Source organism: Pungitius pungitius, chromosome 12 (assembly GCF_949316345.1).
Source record: "Pungitius pungitius chromosome 12, fPunPun2.1, whole genome shotgun sequence".
In the NCBI taxonomy this organism is placed as follows: domain Eukaryota; kingdom Metazoa; phylum Chordata; class Actinopteri; order Perciformes; family Gasterosteidae; genus Pungitius; species Pungitius pungitius.
This window is the reverse complement of record NC_084911.1, coordinates 19,447,114-19,469,524: the sequence shown is the minus strand read 5'-3', so window position 1 is coordinate 19,469,524 and position 22,411 is coordinate 19,447,114. Positions and strand designations below refer to the sequence as shown.

The 22,411-nt window shown below is 43.1% G+C and overlaps 1 protein-coding gene across 1 annotated transcript in view; it reads left to right on the top strand.

The window, feature by feature from the left end:
• The first annotated feature begins 4,738 nt into the window (after positions 1-4,738).
• LOC119220435 (phosphoinositide 3-kinase regulatory subunit 5-like) overlaps positions 4,739-22,411 on the top strand; it is a 66,616-nt gene continuing 48,943 nt past the window's right edge. The window contains exons 1-4 of the mRNA XM_062566098.1: positions 4,739-5,048; positions 6,335-6,511; positions 7,769-7,888; positions 17,276-17,391. The gene's annotated coding sequence lies outside the window, so the exon portion shown is untranslated. The remainder of the gene's footprint in view (positions 5,049-6,334; positions 6,512-7,768; positions 7,889-17,275; positions 17,392-22,411) is intronic.

The following is a 22,411-nucleotide window of genomic DNA, read 5'->3' as shown; positions in this document are numbered from 1 at the left end:
TCACTTCTTCATCTCATAGTCTCTTCCGCTCACCCCAACTAACGACCCCCACCCCATCAATCGACTCTATACCCATCCGCCGTAACAATCGCTCACTCTCCCCCTCCCCTCCCTGGCCTCCTCCGTTATATCCGCTCTCCCCTCAACCGACTCTTTGGCACTTTTGCATCCGAACGTTGCCCCAGAGACTCCAAACAACTCTGTCATCCTCTCTCGACTCGCAGCGAATGTTACGGCGGACGGGTATAGCGTCGATTGATGGGGTGGGGTCGGTAGTTGGGGTGAGCGGAAGAGACTATGAGATGAAGAAGTGATCAGAGACATGCAGTGGAGTTACAGTGAGGTTAGTTGTAGCGCAGTTCCTAGTGAAGGTGATGGTGGGTGGTGTAACAGGTGTGTGTATTTATATATATTTATTATTTATATTTATTTATATATATGTGTGTATTTATATATATATATATTATTTATATTTATATGTATGTATTTATTTATTTATATATATGTGTGTCTATTTATATATATTTATTATTTATATTTATATGTATTTATTTATATTAATTTATATGTATGTGTGTATTTATATATTTATTATTTATATTTATTTATATTTATTTATTTATATATGTATGTATCTTGGTAGATACATGGGAGTTAGTGGTGAGGGGGTTGGTGATGAAGAAGAAGACTGACGTAGCTGAATTAAAAATCAGCCGTGTTCTTCCGCTTTCTTTGCATCTTGTCTTTCATTCTCTGTAATTCTTCCTGCCTACTTTCTCTCCTCTTGAAAAAACGGAAGTATCTCCTCTTTTGATGCTCTTCGAGACAGAGGTTCTCCAGTTCCTCCTTCTCAGCGATCCATTGTTTGATGGCCTCTTCATGAATGTTCTCCTGTTTTTCCAGCTCGTTTTCCAAGGCGTTATCGGAGTGTACGTTCTTTTGTTTCTTCTCCTTCAATTGGTCTTCCAAGTCCTCAATTTGGTTTGTGAACGTTTCTTCTAAGGCTTCAGTTTGGTTCGTGAACTTTTGCTCCTGTTTAGCCAGCTTGTTTTTCATGGCTTGTACGTGCACTCGTTCCTCCTTCAACTTGTCTTCCAAGTCTTTAATTCTGTTTTTGAACATTTGCGCCTGCATGTGATGCGAGTCTTCTAAGGCTTTAGATTGCTTTGTGAACATTTGCGCCTGCCTGTGATGCGAGTCTTCTAAGGCTTTAGATTTGGTTTTGAACGTTTGCTCCTGTTCATCCAGCTTGTTTTTCAATGCTTGTAGGTGCGCTCGTTCCTCCTTCAAACTGTCTTCCAAGTGTTTAATTTGGTTTGTGAACGTTTGCTTTTGTTCATCCAACTTGTCTTGCAAGTCTGCTGCATGTGTGGACATTTGATTCTGTGTCTGTAACTTGTCTTCAATTTTTTTTGTGGAGGCTTGAACGAGCCCTTGTTGCTCCTTCAAACTGTCTTCCAAGTCTTTAATTCTGTATATGAACGCTTTCTTCTGTTCATACAACTTTTCTTCCAAGTCCCTTGCGTGTCTGATAGCTTGGTTTCTTTTCTCCAACAGGTCCTTCTTTCTTTCTATTTCTAATTGATCCTCCTGTTTTTTCATTCCTTGTACGAGCTCATTCATTTTGTTTTCATTTGTTTGCTCCTGTGTCTCTAACTTTTTTTCCAAGTCTTTAATTCTGTTTATGAACACTTTCTCCTGTTTGTCCAGCTCGTTTTCCAAGGCGTTATTGGAGTGTACGTTCGTTGGTTTCTTCTCCTTCAACTTGTCTTCCAAATCTTCAATTTTGTTTTTGAAGATTTGCACCTGCATGTGAAACGAGTCTTCTAAGGCTTTAGATTGCTTTGTGAACATTTGCACCTGCATGTGATGCGAGTCTTCTAAGGCTTTAGATTTGTTTTTGAACGTTTGCTCCTGTTCATCCAGCTTGTTTTTCAATGCTTGTAGGTGCACTCGTTTGTCCTTCAACTTGTCTTCCAAGTGTTTAATTTGGTTTGTGAACGTTTGCTTTTGTTCATCCAACTTGTCTTGCAAGTCTGCTGCATGTGTGGACATTTGATTCCGTGTCTGTAACTTGTCTTCAAATTTTTTTGTGGAGGCTTGAACGAACCATCGTTTCTCCTTCAAACTGTTTTCCAAGTCTCTAATTCTGTTTGTGAATCTTTCCTTCTGTTCATTCATCTCGTTTTTTAAGACATTATTGTCATCATTGGCGCGTACAAGCTTCTCCTTCAACTCTTGTAGATCCGCTGTGTGTGTGGACTGTGTCTCAAACGTTTGCTCCTGTGTCTGTAACTTGTCTTCCAGTTTTTTCATTTTCTTTATGAACGTTTTCTTCTCTTCTATCAGCTTGTTATCAAGGGTGTGTACGAGCGCTTGTTCGTCCTCCAGCTTTCCTATCAAGTCTCTATTTTGCTTTATTAACGTTTTCTTCTCGTCCAACAGCTTGGTTTTAAAGGCTTTTACATGGGCTCGTTCCTCATCCAACTTGTCTTCAGTTTCCTTTTTGCAGGTTAGCAGCTGTGTCTCCATCTGTTCTTTGGCGCGTACAAGCTTCTCCTCCAACTGTTTCAAGTCCGCTGTGTGTGTGGATGTTTGTTTCTCAAGTTTGTCTTTGAATTCATTTTTTTCGTTTAGGAGCTTTTGTGCCTGTGTCTCAATCGTTTGCTCCTGTGTCTGTAACTTGTCTTCCAGTTTTTTCATTTTCTTTATGAACGTTTTCTTCTCTTCCATCAGCTTGTTATTAATGGTGTGTACGAGCGCTTTTTCGTCCTCCAGCTTTTCTATCAAGTCTTTATTTTGGTTTGTTAACGTTTTCGTCTCGTCCAACAGCTTGGTTTTAAAGGCTTTTACATGGGCTCGTTCCTCATCCAACTTGTCTTTAGTTTTCTTTTTGCAGGTTAGCAGCTGTGTCTCCATCTGTTCTTTGGAGCTTACAAGCTTCTCCAACTGTTTCAAGTCCGCTGCGTGTGTGGATGTTTGTTTCTCAAGTTTGTCTTTCAACTCATTTATTTCCTCTCGGAACGTTTGAGCTTGTGTCTGTAACCTTTTTTCCAAGACTTTATTTTTGTTTGTGAACGTTTGCTCCTGTTCATCCAGCTTGCTTTTCAAGGCTTTATTATTTTCATTGGCGCGTACGAACTTCTCCTTCAACTCGTCTTGCAAGTCCACTGCGTGTTTGAACATTTGCACCTGGTTCTCGAGCTCGTCTAAAAATAATTTTTCATCTTGGTCCGGCACCTGAAGCCTCTTTTTTTTCTTCTGGTTCGTGGATGCTGGCTCCTGTTCATTCAGCTTGTTCCTACAGGCATCTCCTCTCGTATCACTGACGCGTACAAGCTCCTCCTTCCTGTCAGGCAAGTGTACTGCGTCTGTGGACATTTGCTCCTGGTCCTCGAGCTCGACTAAAAATAATTTTTCTTCTGGGAACGTTTGCTCCAGCACCTGAAACCTCTGTTTTAAGTGTTTCTTCTGTCTTGTGGATGCTCGCTCCTGTTCATCCATCTCGTTGTTTTTTCTATACATTGCAATGTCCTTAGCAAATTGTATAAGTACCTGAAAAATATTTTTCTTTAGTGAAGAAAAATAGCTTTCTGTAGTGAAGTGAAGTTGTGTTCACCTTGACTGGCTTGACGTGACTGAACAGCGATCAGAATATCAGAAGTATAAAGATCAGAGGAGATATGACGCGCATGTGACTTGTCATGTGACACGCGTCACGTTCGGAGGCAATAACAACTGACGTCACAGCTCGTCATCCAGCTGATCAAGCTAGCGTTAGCTCGTTAATAACAGCAGTAAAGCTTTTATTTACTCGCCTTTTCTGACCATTCATTAGTTGGAATGCATTAAGCATTTCAAGTATTGTTCTTTGAATCTTTATTCAACTTATTTTTATTATTATATTTCTTCCGCGCCCCCTTTCAACTCCTTCACACTTTCAGCTATTTAAACCGTTCAAATATTAAAATGTTCAGCTCATTCAGGGGAGGGGTGCTATGACTTTTCAGCTTTTTAGCTCTTATAACTGAATTATTTTAAATTAAAATCATCAACCTTTTTAACATGGATTAAATTTTCAAATCCTCTCAAAACTTCTTCAACTTTCAACTTTATATAAACATCAACATAAAAAAACACACAGAAGGTACACTTTTTGTAAACGGCTGTTTGAGCAGTTTTAAAACACATAGAGACATAAAAACTACACTCATGCGTTCGGTAGAGTCTTGTGTCTCTCAAAATGCCAATATTTTTTGGCTACTCCAATTAGTTTTGCTCCAGGAAGCATTTGTTTGAGGTGTGGATTTTGTCTAAATCTCTTCGCTCTCTTAGCTGTGAGCTCATTAGCGACCAGCTGGTGATGGATGGACATAAAGACGCAGCTCAGGAGTCATCCACTGCGCAGGGACATATAGGTTTAACCGTGTTTAGCTAACCGTACATGGACGTGTAGGTTTAACCGTGTTTAGCTAACCGTACATGGACGTGCGTGTCGTGAGTTGGGACGGAGACCCGGGATGAGCAGACCGTAAGCAATGTGGAGGCAGGACGGTTAGATATTTGGGATATGGGAGAGCGATACGTGCTAGCTAGCTAAACTGCTAACGAGGCTACTCCCCGTATGCTGGACTTAAACCGGGGGCGTGACGTCATTGAGCTGCTGGCGGAGCCCGGGAAGGACACCTGTGATTGAGGAAGCGAGACGGTAGGATGTCAGCTAATCGCCAGTTTAGCATCAAGTCAAGTTCAGGGTCCGTGTTGAGGAAGGATGACTGTCGGAGTGGCCGTGTGATGGACGAGCGTCTACACCTCCGGCGTTGGAGATTATCCGTCGCCGCGGTAAAGTATAGCTCGTGGGGTGCTAGGCGGGGTCTCCTCGCTAGCTAGTGAAGTGTTTAGCTAACTTTAGAAACGTTATTAGCTCGTCACCAACGCCGAAGGCTTCACCGCGCCTCACCGCGCCAGCGAACAACGACAGCCTCTACAGCCCGTGACGTGCAGCTCGCCTGCTTTCTCACCCTCTCCCTCCCACGCCACTACACGACGTGAGTAACATCCTGACACACGTGACTCCATCTTGTCCACGAACAGCAACGTGGCTCCTTTTTTTAACTGCACGGGTAAAACCGTGAACTGCAAGTGGACATAATACTGAGGGAGCAGTGTGAATAATTACATTAGACTTTATTGTACACAAGGACCTCTACGTTGTGGGTAGTTTTGAATGATGTGATTACATGTTTTGCTGCATTCAGTGTTACAGTACAGTGTTAAGCTTGGCCTGTCGTTTACTGCATCTATGGCTACATGTTGCTTATGACATTACCACGCAGTGGAATGAATGTACGTTGTTACGGGGAACTTATTTGTTTTGTTCTGGTTAATGAGCCCCCTTCAGTTAGAATAACTCCCCCTTGAGTAAGACTGGTGTTTCCCTGTTAAAGCATGGTCATGAACTAGGGGAAATGTTTCAGCATAACTGTACAATAATGAGTCTTCATACGTTTTAATGTGGTGTCAGAGACTGATGTTGTTCATCGGTTACGTCTGTTTGAGGACAGAGTTCAGATTTATAACTAGTACTAAACCTTCTATTACTACAAAAATGTATTTTTTAATTATCAGCTTTTCCTATTTCTATTCTTTCAGTAATGTTTAAATACATTTTTTTTATTATTTCTGTGTTTTCAAATTCATAGAAGCTTCTGCCATTTCTATTTTTTTGCAATTGTTTCAAGTTCAATTCAGCTTTTCTCATTTCTGTATTTTCAGCCATTTTTAAATGTATTTCAGCGTTTTCTGTTCTTTCAGCGATGTTTAGAATACTTTCAGCTTTTTTCATTTCTGTACTTTAAGCAACTTTCTGAAATTAATTTCAGCCTTCTGCATTCCAACGCATTTTCAGCAGGAAATGCATTTTCTAGTTTTTTAATCTGTTGTGTTGTATACATTTCGTGCTTCGTCCCAGTTCGGTTATTGTTGACAAATATATTTGTGTGTGTACTTGTTAATGCCGTCATGTACGGTAGTCTAGTGCGCGTGGGTTACACGGTAGATGATGTTATGCCTGTAAAGAGAGAAATAACCAAGTGCTCTTGGTTTTTTAGCTGTATTTAGATGTGGTGTATCATTCAATTAACTTACAATGATGGTGATAGTTTAATGAATACGCTTCAAGTATATATGGGGGGAGGGGGGGGGGTGTTTATGAGTGTAGTAGAGAACAAATCCTGTTAAATATGTATTTTTTAATATAAATTATTATTATGAAAGAAAAATGGAGAATACGTATTTTACCCGCTGTAATATGGCCTGTGTTTGTTTTAGAAAGAAATCTTCACTAAATGGTGAAAGTCTTGTCCGTCACCATGAAGTGGTCGGAGCCATGACAGGTGAAGAACATGGTGGACAGAGTGTACTGCCATCCAATTGGTCACCGGATAGGAAACCGGACCCACTTCTACTTCAAGGTGTCCGGTCAGAAGGCCACTTCACTTCCCTTCTCCAGGTAATGCAGTAGAGCAGCCAAACAAAGCCAAAGCCACCAGTGGGAAGGCTCTGAGTGCGTATGGCATCTCACACTCTTGGATTAAAATCTTGTAGAAATACGACTGTCATAAGGTTGCCAGCACAGATTCAGACTGTTAGAGGAAGTCAGTCCTGTAACATGAACACTAACTGGGGAGTTGTCCTTTAGCAAGACGCCCGTCGGCATCAGAGCCTCAGGGCTTTTTTATTGTCCTTGTTGCTGCTGAGCTGACCGCCCAATTTCATACTTGCATAATATCCCAAATTATTTGTACATTCATATATTCAGAACTTTTTGGTTCAACCTGCAAAAGTAGTCCACTCGTAGCCTGTAGTATAAAATCAGAATCAGAACGTCAGGTGCTGGTGGTCGGTGGCAGGTTCCTCTGTCATAGGACAGGAGCAATCAGCTAACGAGCTGGTGGCCTATATAACCAGCCTGGTTGTTGAAAGGAAAGGAGAGGCTCTGTTTTGTATGGCCTGGCTAATATTGTGTTGTTTTGGATCTTGTCGACCCAGTTGTACTCTACCTCAGTTCTGGAGAAGGGGTAGGTAGTTCTGCCCATGGGTGTACATTTCCATCACGTAGGTAAAACTTTGTTACACACACTGTTAGCTGGGCGGGGTCACCCCTGTAGAGCGGCCCCCAAACATGAGTTTTGCGTGTCATGCCTATTTGTTTCAGCTGCACCCCCCCCACACTACTTCACTGTCCACCGCTGGTTATACAGGGTGGGCCAGCCCAGGCGTTTACGTTCCCCACCTTTAAAACGAGTTCCAACGTAGGTGGGAACGTAACATGGAAACTACCTGGTCAGGCTTCCCTACCAAATCATCTGGCCCGAACCTGAAATGAGTTTAACACCCCAGTTCTATACTATTTAAAACGAAAGCAAACCTGTAATATGTTCTTGCCATTCCAGGACATCCGGATGTACTTGGACCGATATCCTCTGTATTGGAGTGCTTTCATGCAGAGGTTCACATGGCTGTAGTAAAGCATTCAAAAGACAATGGGGGTTGATCAAAACTTAACACAGCAAACAAAAAAAAGCACACAAGTCTTCAGCAAGTTCCTCTTTCGATGGTTAAATGAGCCGATAGAGCTTTTCGCTTGTGGAAATACACAACGTGTTTCAGGGGAAATATCAGTTGTTTTTACAGTGAATTGAAAAATGAAACGTTCTTTGACCGTACTTGTAAAGCTTCCTTCCAACACAAGTGTATGTTGTTGCAGTGTGACGTTCCTGTTCTTCTGACCAACAACCAGACAGGAAGGAGAACCTCTGCTCGCCAGGCAGAAATCGCAAGGAGGCCCTCAGCCTGGGGACCGTGTGCATGCTGCAGGGACAAGCAGGTGAGACTTGTTCTTTCAAACTTTTCACAGTGTGTGAGTGAGTCGTACAAACAAAGACGTGGTCAACTAAATCTCCACCCAAATAGCTTCTGTCACTAACCTGCTGTTGCTGCCTCCACCAGTAGATTGTGGCAAACAGCTTAACCAAACCTCCATCTTCGGCCTCTGCCAGTTAATTTAGGATGCAGCCTGCACCTGAACACCCTGGTAAACGCCTGCCGATCAGACCCCCACCTGCATCCTCTGTCAGCCACCTGTGGGCGACTTCTGGCTCCCACCAGGTCCCAGATTATACAGGGCCCATCTGAGCTGGCAACAACACATTCCTTGTCCATGCCTTTAATCTTAATGCAGTTGGCAGAGGCCTTATGCTTCCTCATGGATTCCAGGAGCTTGAGAGTTCCGGGCAGGATCTCCCACACATGGGCAAACACACACACACACACACACACACACACCTGGACGGAGAAGAGACGGCACACAGGAGGGAGCTGACACAGCAATCCCTGCAGAGATCGTGGAGCTCAGGCTGAGGGAGCTATTTCTATTCATGGCCTATTTCATCCCCAAACAGTCCTACTTTAGCTGTGTCTCAACTGTTATGAGTTACAGGACACTAGAAACAGACATGCAACAAGGACCCACAGCGGCTCACATTCAAACTGCAGTAGAAACACATTTCATTCCCGTCTCACAGGTCCTGTGTAACCATGTGTACCTCTTGGTTTTGGTTAAAGACCTCTGATGGGCTCATCTCCCATCCCTCATTATTCTGGTGCCATGTCAGAGGGTGGCAGTCATCACAAGCCGTTGTTTGTGTGGATCCTTTGTCCCGTTTCACCAGTAAACGCTTGAATTTTCCATCAATGCATGCCTGCTAAAAGACAGGTGCAGGCTGCTCCCTCCGCATATGAATAGATGTAATTACAAGTAGCAGCTTTTGCATGCTGAGTGAGGAAGTCATATTTAAAAGGTCTCACACTAATTACACTGAAAGCTGCGGGTTGATGTGGAACCATTAGAAACTGCAGCACCTCAAAAAGCTAGTAGTAAACACATACACACACCTTAAAATAATAAATGGCAAACAATTAACACAACAGTACTTGCTCAGTAACTTCCAATGAATTGTGTTATGGCTCCCTCTACTGGTACTTGTGAGTATGACCTCCAAGTCGTTCAATTCCATTTAAAGGGAGCCAAATGGGACAAACTAACAAATGAGTGGGTGACATAGATGATCACATTGGCAGCATGCCACAGGCTCAGTTCTGTCCCAGCACATGAGCATCCGTTATAAATGACAGGCCACACAGTTCACAACACTGTACTTGTAAGTAGCTCCATTCAGGTGACTATTTCTGACCATTCGGCACTCACTACCGATTGGTATTCTGATCACGCACCTACTGCTACTACTCTAAATACATATTGTCGACTGCAACCTGTAGCATCAAGAAAAAGCAAACTTTGTTGCAAATCTTGTGGTTGCAAACAGCCGGATTTCAATTTTTGTGTCCGTCTCGTGATGCCGCCCATAGACTTGCATCGAGAGACAAACGTCTGTTCCTCCGTGGATAATCTGATGTGGTGGTTTAAGAGTTTTTGCAACAACCAAAATGTAGTTAGTAGTTTAAATGCTTGTTTCCACAGCAGACATTTGGTTTGTCACAGTAGAAAAAGCACAGGAGTTATTATTAAACCGTTTAGCCGTTTTAGACTCAATAAGCTGTTACAGTTTGACAGTGAGTCACCATCCGCGACAGCAGGAACCTAAAATAGAAGGAGAATAAAATTGAGTAATGATTCATTATAGAGTTTGCACCTTTCAATACTGTGAAATTTAAGATGAAATCCTGTGAAAAACACATTAATTGAAAAGGTTGGTAAAGTGAGGGTTCAAACCGTTACTTTCCAAACCAAGCAGTGAAGCAACAGTTTATTGCTTATATCATTTTGTTTTACGTTTTTTTCAAAGGCAGTGTAGGAATAATGAAACAAAGACGTTAAATAATTAAATACAGACGTCTCTTTTATGTTGCTAGTGTGGCAATAAAATCTTCCAATGACTTCCATCATGACCCAAAATGTACTTTTCAAATAAGGCACCCACCCTTTCGTCATGCAGTTAAATCAACAAGGATCAGGGTTCAGAAAAAGAGTGTAGATTCCACTGAGCAGCACAAACACACGCCGGTTTAAATCCCATTAAAAACGGATTTGGAAACGGATTGTACTGCACTGAAAACATTTTACGGGTACAAGCGGCGGAAATGGGTTTCCTCAGGAGAGTGGCTGGCGTCTCCCTTGGAGATGGGTGAGCAGCTCAGCCATTGGCGAGGAGCTCAGAGTAGAGCCGCTGCTCCTTTGCGTTGAAAGGAGCCAGTTGAGGTGGTTTGGGCATCTGGTAAAGGATGCCCCCTGGACGCCTCCCATCGGTGGTTTTCCTGGCACGTCCAGCTCCGAAGACGTATAAAATTGGACACAACATTGGACAACAGTGTCTAGCATTTGTGTACTGAAAGCTACAGTGAACAAAATCATTGTATTGATCCTATCCTCCTGAATGCATGAAAAAATATTTATTTTCAAACATTGCCCTCGTATCTGGTCCATCAGATACAGACTTTGAAGGTTCAGGGCTTATGAAGCTTTAGTTAGCTTATGAAGTTAGACATGTGGGGTCATAGCCGCTAGTTTCCACTTGTCAAAGCACTTGTGAATAATTGGTTCATTAAGCATCAGTGTCTTGGTTTGGGTTCTCGTCTTGTTTTATTTTGTAGTTTCATGTCGCTTCCTGGGGTAACTTCACTTTGCTTAATACATAATTAAAAATTATGTTAAAATAATTTATTTGTGTATTTTGTATTATTGATTTCAAAATACAAAGTTAGCCAAAATATCCAGCACCTAATGTTGACAGAGAAATAGAGTAAACTATACAACTGGAGGGAGTTTGGTACAAGCAAAGGCGTAACCATGGTTTAGACATTGGGACGGTCCAAATTTAGCCTTCCCCATCATTTTTAAAAATTGGGTATTGGGTAGCTATGGTGTAACAGTGATCCTGTTTGTGTTCTCCTCTCTGGTTGGGCATTTAATAAACTGTTTGTACCGAGGAAGTTCATGGCTGGGGTTTCCTTTGTTAAAGTCAAGGACAATAACCAAGGAGTCTGGGTTGGATAAATATTTTACATATTTTCTGCTGTATATGGGGGGGGACAGATTGGTATTTTCTCAATATTGGGGGGGACACAACCCCCACAATGGATGCGTGGTTACGCCTATGGGTACAAGTATAAGGTGGCAGTACAAGTCATTCAAAATTGTACTTCAGAAGGCTAAAGAAGAATAAATGTAGTTAAAAGGTTGATTAAAGATGAAGGACTCATCATTCAGTGACTTGACTAAATCATCATCACTGGTTTGTGAATTGCTCAAAAAATCAGTGCTCACAGGAACTAAAAAGCTACAGCATATTAAAATTGTATTTTGCTCAGACGACATTCATGTAATGCGCATAAAAATGGCCTTGCCTCTAACCCGTGGCATGTTGGTTGCAACGTCTCTTCCTTCTCTGACAAATCTTGTGCGCACCTGTTGTTAATTAGGCGAGCAGTTAATTAAATCGATCTACCTGTGCCACATGGAAAAAATGTCGACTAGGGGTTCGTGGTGCCAGTGAATGCATGGCTTTTTTTCACCGACGACACGGAGACATATCACAGTTTTAAAAGCACCGGTTTCAATATTAAAATTAATGATGTATAACCATTATATTTGTTCGCTTCGTGTCAGTCATGTTAATTGTTAATTGTAATATTGAAACCGGTGCTTTTAAAACTGTGATATGTCTCCGTGTCGTCGGTGAAAAAAACTGGTGATCGTCGGTCAATAATGCATGCTGGGAAATACAGAAGAATGTCACAGCCCCCCCCCCGTCCCACCTTTACTTTGTGGGCCTAATAAAGTATGAAGAATTTTGTCTTCAAAAATATAACTTGGACTTAAATGTACAGGGTTTGAATGTGCATGCTATGGGTGTAAATCTGTACTTTGATTCATACATTTTCTCAAATGTATTGATGCTGTCACATTCCCTATGAACAGACCATATAATCAATATATGTATATAATATCCGACAGATGAGGGTGAGTTGACATTCATAAATAATCAGTGTTTAACTGGTGTCACGTTGGCTCCACTCTCCGCATCAATGACAAGCTTGGTCGTGTTCATCACCGCTACATCACATTATTTATTCTGCTCAAGATTAAAAAAAGAGAAAAGAAAACATCTGACACATTGTTATGTAGTCTATATGAATTTAAACTCATTTAAATTCACAACATGAATGTAGAAGTGAAAAAAGAAAAGACCCGGCAGCACTGCTTCGACTATCAGCCGGCTCTGCTCATTTTCATCCAAGGACAGTTATATCCGCGTAAGGGATAGTTCATTTCATTTTTAGGATAAAAGTCTTTGCTATACATTTCCACAGGCTGTCTATATGACACTTTGTGTTTCGCATAATGTGTCGTGAATCAGCACCCCGTGAAACTTGAACAATACCGAGGCTCAGGCTAGAGCAGGCACAAAGGTCTTCATTGGGGTCACATTCAGCTTGGCGGACCACCCAGCTGCGCCTACCCTGAGCCTTGCCCTCATGACCAATGGGGAAAAAATAGTCATAACTCTCTCTCTCAGACAAAAATGACCCGTTCTTGCTGAAAGAGGCTCAGTCGCACCCTGCAGCTGACCTCCAGGGTGGCATCTTAGCAGCGTGAATTATGCCAAACATGAAAGGCCCACAACTGCAATTCAAAATGCCTTTAAAGATTTCTTGTGTGAAACATCCATCTACGAGTTGGAAGAACAAGCAAGAAACACTTAATGCCTTTATGCACAATTTAAAAGTAGACCCTTTGTTTGCACTCCAGGGTTTGTACCACCTCTGCCCTGCAGGTGGCAGACTTGAAAAGCAAATGTGCGCTGTTCAGGGAAACTCTTGGATATGTTACTGGGAACTGAGTGAGTCCGTTAATGAAAACCACAGAGGTGGTCCATAATCACCATGTCGTAGGCTTTGGCAAAGCGTATCCTTTAATTATGATGAAATCAGCCTAATCATTGTAAATTGTGCTGCTAGCACATCAGAGGTGGTCCAACACAGTGGGTTGTCACGGATTGCAAGCTGTTTGTGGAACACTAAGTCTCATCCTTCTTATCATAAAGGAGAGCAATGACCCACTTGGTTTAATACGTTTTGGCGAAGTTGAGTTATATTAATGGAAATCAAACTATATTTCTGAGTAGAAAACTTCTTTTTTTGAAGCCTGTATAGGACAATGGGAAGTTAAAAGACACGGTGTGAGGTCTTTCCGAACAGTAAAAATATCATTTACGCTTGAATTATCTAAGCTTCCCCAGCTCAAAACTTCATCTCAAAACCAATTAGAGAAACAAGGTGTTAAAAGAATATTAGTTTGTGTTTAAAAACACCCATTCTCCTAGTATTTAGGCCTCTACTGATCTGTGGCGACCTGAGAGACCTCAGTGTGGCCGTGGCCTTTTCATGTGCCTGATTGACTGATTGGTCTTAGCGCAAAGATAATTGGATGAGCTTCTGGTCTTCACACCATCGCTGGACCCTCTGTGATAGCCACGGGGTCACACACTTTGTTGAATGCGGTTCGACATCTTGCAGGATTTCTCACAGGAAAAACACACGGAGCTATTGTTTAACACACTTCTGATTCAAACGGGTTGTGCAATGTGCTGGATACAGAGTGTGTGTTTTCGGTCTTCACTTGATGAAATGTGTCAGGTCATAAGGCACATACCGCACGTGTTGACATCTCCGGTATGCATTTGTTTCTTGTCTGTTTACAAAGAATTTTACATGATTTAGTGGCAGCGCACAGCTATGTTTTTGCAAAAACCACAAAATGAGATTTTCCTGATTTCACCTCCGTGGCTGAGCTGCGCTTTCAGATGAACGCTCACCAGCCATCGCTGACAAAACACAGAAATGTTTATGCAGTGAAATCCAATGCGTGTAAAACAGTGTGATCCATAACTGCAACTACGTCTATAGTGTGTTCTCACAGAGGGTCTTGTTATTATTACACACTTCATAATCTCTGCTATCTAAATATTCTATTTGTCAAAACTACACATATGTTTTAAAGTCAAAACACTGCAGTAACCTAGTACAATGTATAACAATTACATTCAAAGGGGAATTAGTACTGGCGGCCAGGAATGCCAGGCTCAGAGCTTGTAACAGGATATCCTTGGGTGGTGGCTCCTACTCCATGTCACCCATTTGCTGGAGGTGTCGTTGTGCGCGTGTGTGTGCTTGTGTCCACCTGAAGCCAGTCCAAGAAATGGGAGAGACAGAGTTACAGCAGAGGCAATAAATAGTGGACACGCCTTTCCAAAAAAAATAAGACCAGGTGGCTCAAGTGATAGCTGGGTTATTATCTGGTATGTGCACTTCCAAATGTTAGACTGGTAATATGATAAACCTCTACAACGCAGCCCAAATGACTTCAAGTGATTGTCAGACGTGAACGAAGATCTTACCCTGCAACTTGATCATTTCCCCAATAATGCACAGAGGTCTGGTGCTTTACATGCTCTGACTTTTCAAATGTGGACATTTATTTTCGACTGATAACCAGAATCCCATTTCTAGTCAAAGATTGGCTTATGACAAAATACATAAAACTAGGGATATAATCACAGATGTTATTTTCATTCACTGCTAATTAGAGCTAAAAGTTAGTATGCTAACATTCTAAACAAAGATGGTGGACCATTCGACCTGCTTAACATCATGTGACAACATCAGCCTGTTTGAATTAGCATTTAGTTTAGCCTTTGGCATGGGAGTGGACTCGTAGTTTCAAATCCTTACGTAAGAAAAGCATCCAGACGCGGCTGAGAAAAAACAAATGTTTTCAGTCCATACACACATGCTACAACAAGCGCCTTGGTCTTTGTTTTTTTGTGTTAAGATATTTACAAGCCCAATGCAGACATAAAAAGTTATGTGTGGCACCATGTTTCCATTAGTGTGTTTACGCTCTGCAGCTCTTTGAGGTATTTCGGGAACACGCCGTAAACTTGTTGTCATTAACGAACGTCATCACAGACCAACGTTCTGGACTCAGCATCTCGGTGCGGCGAGGCTTGGGGAAGGATTGCAGGCTGCAGGTCAAAGTTCATCGGCCCCTTCGGCTGGTTTTTCCCTTGCCGGGGCCACCGCAGTGCCGCAGCCCTGGAGGACAGAGTGATTACAAGCTGCTATCTTGCTAAATAGGGCTCGTGGTCCGATGCAGGACGGCGTTGACATGATAAGTGTTTTCCTGCTCATCCAGGCCTCGTGAATGGGGATGATGACAGCTGCATGTGGCCCGGGAGAACAGCGCTAGATTGTTTCCTCTGTGCCTTTTTAAACATAACGGATAGAGAATGCTTCTTGTGTGAGCAGCATAACAGAAATCTGTCCACGTACCTTAGTTCAACTTGTTTGGGATGAAAGGTTACAGGATTTTTGGGGGCATTTAAACAAATTGTGTTTGTTTAAATGAGGAGTGATGAGTGGAGGTTATGCACATTGTATAACTACAATCTGAAGTAACGCAGACATCCTACTGGTTTCTTAGCTTTTTTGTAAACATATTGAAGAATGAGTAAAACATAAGGTTCAGATCCGAAGATGATAAACAGCAGTTTAATTCTTTAACCTTTTAAACAAATCTGTGGACATCCTATAAATTAAGCCATAGCTCTCCCTTGGTTTTACGCCTACTCCTAAAAAATCAAGCTCTTATAATCTCCCATTGCTCGATGTGTCTTATCTCCCGTCCTCTCCAAAAGGACTTTTTATGGAAGAGATTTACGAGGCCTTCCGTTAAAACAAAGACCGCCAAGTGCTCCAGGATCATTGTCCCTAACACCTGTAGAAATATTAAAAGGTAACTGTGCACTCCATTAAGCGTGACGCCCGGTGAGGAAGTGGCCATTCTGTCATCAGAGTACATCCTCGACGTGCAGGAAGGCCCTCACCCAGAAAGGCCTGCGCTGGGATCTGCCACATCCTGAGTTACTGGCCCTCTCCCCTGTGCTGCAGGTGCTGGTTTGAGGAGCGGGGAGCTGCAGGGTGGGAGCTGGCAGAGGTCACCGCAGTGGGGGCTCGTGCAGGGAGTAAGTGATGTTCGATCTAAACACCAAAGTAACAGAAGTGAGAGGGAAATAGTTCTGGCCCGAGCGGTGAGGAAAGAGGTTGTTAACGGTACGCTGCCACAATATTTCCATTAACGACTCCTCATTAAACTCGCCTCAGTTTTCAGCTGCTCAGAGAGGCGGTAAGCTCCCTGCATTACCCGTTTAAATAAAATACAATAATATTTAACTCTCTCTCACATCATATTTCTACCTCGCAGCCTGTTGAGTGGATGAAATGTCTTTGCAGTGTCAGTGCAGTGCGCAGGTATTCAATCCCAGGCGAGATTTGCTCTTGTTATCTTTAAACTCCAGAGGTCGCGTTCATCCATAAATCACCTGGCCCACAGTGTCTAAACGTTCCGGCTCAACCTGCCCGGCCGGCTGTGGATTTATGATTCGCCAGCGCCAGCGGCAGCCTCCTCCGGGCTCGCTGGCCCTCTCCTGTGCACTTGTGTACATATTTAGAAAAAGTGTGGGGCGGTCGAGTGCTGCCCTGTTGTGGGTCAGGCCGCCTGAGCGATGCGCTCGGATGCTGCTGCAGCTCTATGGCTGCTAAAAGCAGAGCGCGCACCCCTGCAGGAATCCTTTTTATAGCTGGGAAGAATCAACTCTAAAAAGACAAGTAGAAGGATAAAGAGCAGAGCCGGCTGATAGTCGAAGCAGTGCTGCCGGGTCTTTTCTTTTTTCACTTCTACATTCATGTTGTGAAACTATGTGCTTTCAACAAAGCTTGGCAAAGAGGTAAATAGCAATGAAGGGGGATTGGAGCGTACATGTTCCCCTTGCCAAGTGTCGGAAAAAAAGATATTCCCCACATTGAGCGTCTGGCAACGGAGCTTTGGCTGGTGATGTCATCTGCAGGTCCACAGTTTCTGTTTGTTTCACCTCCATTACATGTGAAGGTTCAACAGACCTGAATCTCTTGTGGTTTCTACACTGAGACACATTTTCCCTTGTTGGGTGTCCGGTCGGGGTCGCACAAGGCTTTAAAAGAAGAAGAAAAAGGGGCGCAAACAAAGACTTGATGTCTCTTTCTGTGACAGGTTTCTGTAATTCTGTTTCCTCTATTGACAATCATGCCCCGGGAATTAGGATTTGACATATTTATTAGCCTGACAGATAAGATAAGATGCTTTTCTCTCCATTGACAGATATAGCTGACATGGAGTGGTGCAGGGATGGCATTTCTTTGCAGACCAAACCCAGAAGTCAGGATCACACTCCTGGCACCCGATTCCAGGTTTAAGACTCTTCCCTCCGGCCCAAGGTGAGTTAATGAAAGCCAATAGATGATTGGTGATCAGGCCCACAGAGGTGACAGGTTTCCTAGAGGACACAGAGTGAATTTTACCATGTGTGATGAGTAGAGACGCATGTCTCAACAATTACAATATGGACTTATAGATTCTGTTTGTTAAATAAGGATGTGACCAACATTTTGGCCAATACAAAGCTAGGATAAACGCATTCTGAACTATATACAGGGCTACAGACTAAATTTTCACATCCAAAATGGGTCGGTGGAGCAGATAAAAAAAATTGGTGGTACTTTTTTTGAATTATTGTGTTATGGGCTTGTTACGTTGATCAAGGAGGAGCACAGGGCACATCATTTATTTTCCCTGCGAACACTCAATGGACCCCTTTCATATTTTATCATGTCCCAGAAGGAAAAGTGTGGGTACAATTCATAACATCACTGAGGGCCCAGTTCCACTGAGTCCTAGTCAGCCAGGATGCAAAATACAAAAGAACGACCCCTAAGTGGAGTGCGGCCATTATTACATTCTCCCAGGCTTTTCCTATAATGACAAGCCAATATGTCTGCTTTGAAAAAGGTTTATTGAATACAACTGCCCCCTTAGCAACAGTATCTAAGCACAACAAGCTCACCGAGCTTGACGTTCTCCACATTTAGGGGAGTGTGAAGTGGACTGTAATATGGGTTTTTCTAATACTAATGCATGCTGCAATGGTTAGCATGTCAGACTAACTAGCTCACAGTTATTAACTAACAACTCATTGATATTATATTTCTCACACATCCGTTAGTCATCTTTTTTTCTGAAAACTGGCTGTACACTGCATATATAAGAAAATTGAGTTTCATATTGTAAATGGACTTTCAACAGAGGATGGAAGATGGTGCAGTAACTAACAATTTAAGACCGTTTACAAGGTTCCCATTGAAATGTGAGCCAGCTTGAAATATTAAAACTCACTTTCAACCAACTCATGAAGCTATATGAGTTTTTAATTACAGCCAAGACATAACTAGTCTATCTCTGTCCGACAGTAGTATAGCAACAGTAACCAAGGAAGGAGGGGCCACCTTGTCTGATAGGAATATTCTGTTATTTTCCATTGTGGTTTGGCGAGCAGTTACAGGTGAGACAGTAGCACATTTCTCTCCTTCACAGTCGATTCCTAACATCAAAGCACACCTAGACACCCACCTCAGTGACCCCTCCCCGGGGTCACCTGTCTCTGACCACGGCCAACACTTCCAACTACGTGCCATGTTAGACACGAGCAAGCCGAGGATGAGATCTGTGTGGGGCACTGAAGTTCCCGCATGCTCTGGAAAACAGGGCAAGGAATCACCTGCCATGAAGAGTGCGTAAGCTCCCAGCTTTTTGTTCTGGTGCCTGGGTGGTTACGGGTCCCCGGGGAGGGCCGGCCCGGGCCCCTCGTGAGATCACATCAGTGTGGAACGGGCGGGAGTCCACCCGGAGGTGGAACTAATGGGCCCATGTGTTCGCAAGACACTTCTGAGAGCCAGATGCTGGGAAGAGTGAGACGTCCGTCAGGTTTTTTTCGCAGCGATTTTCCCCGGAGAGAAGAGCGGGGGGGAACCCGGCCGAGCTTCACACGCACGTGGAATTCAGAGGGTACAGGTTCCACACACCGTGGTCCTTGTTGTTTGTCGAGTCGAGATGGAGACTGCTGCCACTGTGCTTCTTGTTGAGGTGAGATCGTCTAACCGAAGGGATTGGCGGCTCACTTTATTCCATACGATCGTCCCGCCCCAGTTAAAGTCACGTATATATCAAACACTGGTGCCTGCGGCCCGCCGTTCATGATTGGTGCGCCCCTGATCCTCCGATCTGACGTCTTACTCAGAGTGGGTAATGATTACCATCTCTCAATGTGTTTCAGCTGTCGAGCTGAGTTACCCCCACCTTACCCCCCCACCCCTAACCCTGCTCCGTCAGAAGGTCATTGTTTCAAACTCATCTCAGCTTCGTCCCTTTAGGCTTTCTCATCCTGATGCATCAAATCTCTGGTTAGATTCAGTGAACCTTAAAGCTAACGCGGCTAGCTAACATTACTTTCAGGGGCATAGAGTTGTTAACACTCTAAACCTGTTTTTCTGTTGAATAACTAAAAAATCAATGGCAGACTTTCTCCAATGTTACCAACCCACGCTTTTAAAGTGGAAATCAAAGTGGAAATGTGTCCGTCAACAGTCCCCACGCTGGACCGGAAGACTGACGCAGTCCAGAGAGCACAGATAATGGGACGCCACCCTTTTCCCTGCTTGTGTGTAACATCCTCGAGTTCTCTCCGGATCAAAGCGCAGACGGATCGCACACATCCTTCGCATCCGCGGTGTCGGAGGGGCTTAGTGGGAGCGATCCCTCCCCACGTGAGAGAACAAGCATAGTCCGAGGAAGAGGTCAGTGAGGCCTCTGTAAGGATCGCTTAATAACAACAACAGAGGTGAGAATGAGTCAGAGAATGAGAAAAAAAATTAAAAGTGACTCAATCCAGAGCCATTATTTGCAATACAAACTATAAAACTTCCAGGTGTGGGTGGAAACGTTTCGGTGGGAGTGGGATGTGGCACAGTTTAATAAAAGAAGTGCACATTAATAAGATTAGTGAAATTATGATGACTAGTTACACAATAATTCTTTTTAGTTGCTCTTTGTGTTTGTATGAGGTTCTGCGCATATCTTTGGTCATTTTATGACTTCTTGTGGTCGTTTGCTATTTTTGTTATGGCTGTGTAGTCGAGTCTTTGGAGCCTCGTGAGCTTCTTCAAACTCCATGAATATGTCCGTGGTAACTATAATCCTAAGTACAAAGTAAATATTTCCCCTCTAAAAGATAACGTTTCATTCAGTGGTGTCAAATACATCTCAATGGCACACTGCACATTGTTTTAATGATGTAATCAAAACCTTTTTTAAATATTTATAGAGTTAATTAGAATTAATTGTTTTTTTAATTTGCAGGACACAGGCTTAGACACTGCTTATTAACAAGGGAAAAGATTGATTCGCGGCCTCCGCTGTGAGATGCACACGAATTAAGATGCACCAACACATTCCGGTAATGAGTTTGTGTCGTAAGAACTTCTCGGTTTATCAACGCTGCATAAGGACGGCTTAGCAGGTAAATTGGTCTGAACGTGGAGTGCTTGTTGAGTGCAAAACCAATGTGGGACCTGTTGATTTACAGACACGGCGGCTTATCGTGTGCGTGAACCAGCCTGCGCGGCAAAAACTTGAATTATTGTCCGTTGTTGAAGTATTTCACAGTCCTGGTGTCTTTATCGGTTAAAAAAAAAGGGAAACGGTCATGCAAGTTTACCACATTTGTTCCTGTCTCTCATCGAGGAAAAATGAGCTGTTGTCCAGATGGGAGCAGACAGCACACATCTGTCAGGAATCTTAAACATGATTGGATGAGAGTCAGGAGCTGTTTTCCTTTCCTTGCCGCAAAGGACAAGTGTGATGCCGAAGGACTGAGCGGTCCGTGTCTCCGGTCAGTCACTCGCAGCAGGGACCACCGGGCTTTCCCTTTTAGATGGGCCTGGAGGACATGTTGAATGCTTGCAGTATGCTAAAACATCCCTTGTTGTTTATCCAGAGCAACAATTGCACCAGCTGCTGCACAAACACTTTATTGGGGATCAATAAAAGGAATAAAAGGGTGCACCCTTTAAGTGTTATTGCTATCTACTGCCAGAGAATAACTCAATGGATGGTTAGAAAACCCCCAATTTTATCAACATCAGTGTCTCTGCTTGGTCACTGTGAGCATGTTAGCAGGCTGAAGTTAGTATTAGTACAAAAGACTAGAAAGGTGCTGTACAAGTACAGTCAATATACATCATCCTCGCAGTGTGTCACGTTTGGACCATTTTGCAAAAAGTAACAATTGTAACAATAACACAAAATGAACACATGCACTGAATGATTTGAATTCCCTCCACCATTCCTTGAAAAGATCCTTTAGAAGTCAAATAATAACCGTTACAATAATACACCAAGATAACCCAAGGTCACTATCTTGAAGGAGAATTGTGTGTGTGTGTGTGTGTCATCTGACCCCGGTCCTCCTCCTGTGACCCAGCGGATGATTGCTGCGACTGAGGTGCGTTTGATCCTCGATGCTGATGCTGGGCTTTTGATGGCCGCCCCACTTTGATGCCGCTACAAGATTGAATCTGAGTCCCCTCTGTGACTTGTACACACACACACACACACACACACACAGAGTTGACCAAAAGGCAGCATCAGACCACGTATCTAAACAGGAGGTGCTGCATCCTCTCTTTGGTCCTGAGTATTGATTTGTCCTATCTCTGACATTCTACGTGCACTTCTTAATACCAGATGAGGAGGGATTTTGGCAATCAAAAGGAGATGTACATTTTATTTTCTAACTTTGTATTGGTTGTATTCTTGTGGACACCGATTTGTTGTATTCTGAGATGTTTCACTACAGAAGTCATGGCCTTGCAGTAAAGCAGAAGTCTCGTTCTGTAGCCCTCTGCCTTTCTTTACGTAGCCGCTCTGTTTCCTGAGCGCTTGATGTCTTCCTGTATTTATCCGAGTAAGCAAGTGGCCTGATTTACAAGCAACTCAGGACCGCTTTGCTCTAACTCTGCCTTCACGTCACGTTCTGAAGGATGGAACAACATACGAACTAATGGCCAAAGCAGACCCAGACCCTTAAAACGAGCAGCTTGTGGAAAAGAAGCGCAACAGTTTCTGCTCATATAATACGAGCACATGAAGACGTTTTCATTGAATAAGATTCATCGTAAAAGCAAAAGAACTTCAGAGGTGCTATCGATAGCTTGAGACCGAGCCAAGCTAGCAGTCTCCTCTTTTTTTCATGTTTTGTGCTAAGCTAGCCGTCTGGTTGTAAGATTTTGCATCACAACGTTTCAACTAGTTTTTAGATTTGATGCAGAAGTTCTAACATGGATATCGCTGCCTCTCTCTCTCTCTGGAAGCTAAAGCGAGATGTCCACAGAGTTATGGGGCCGC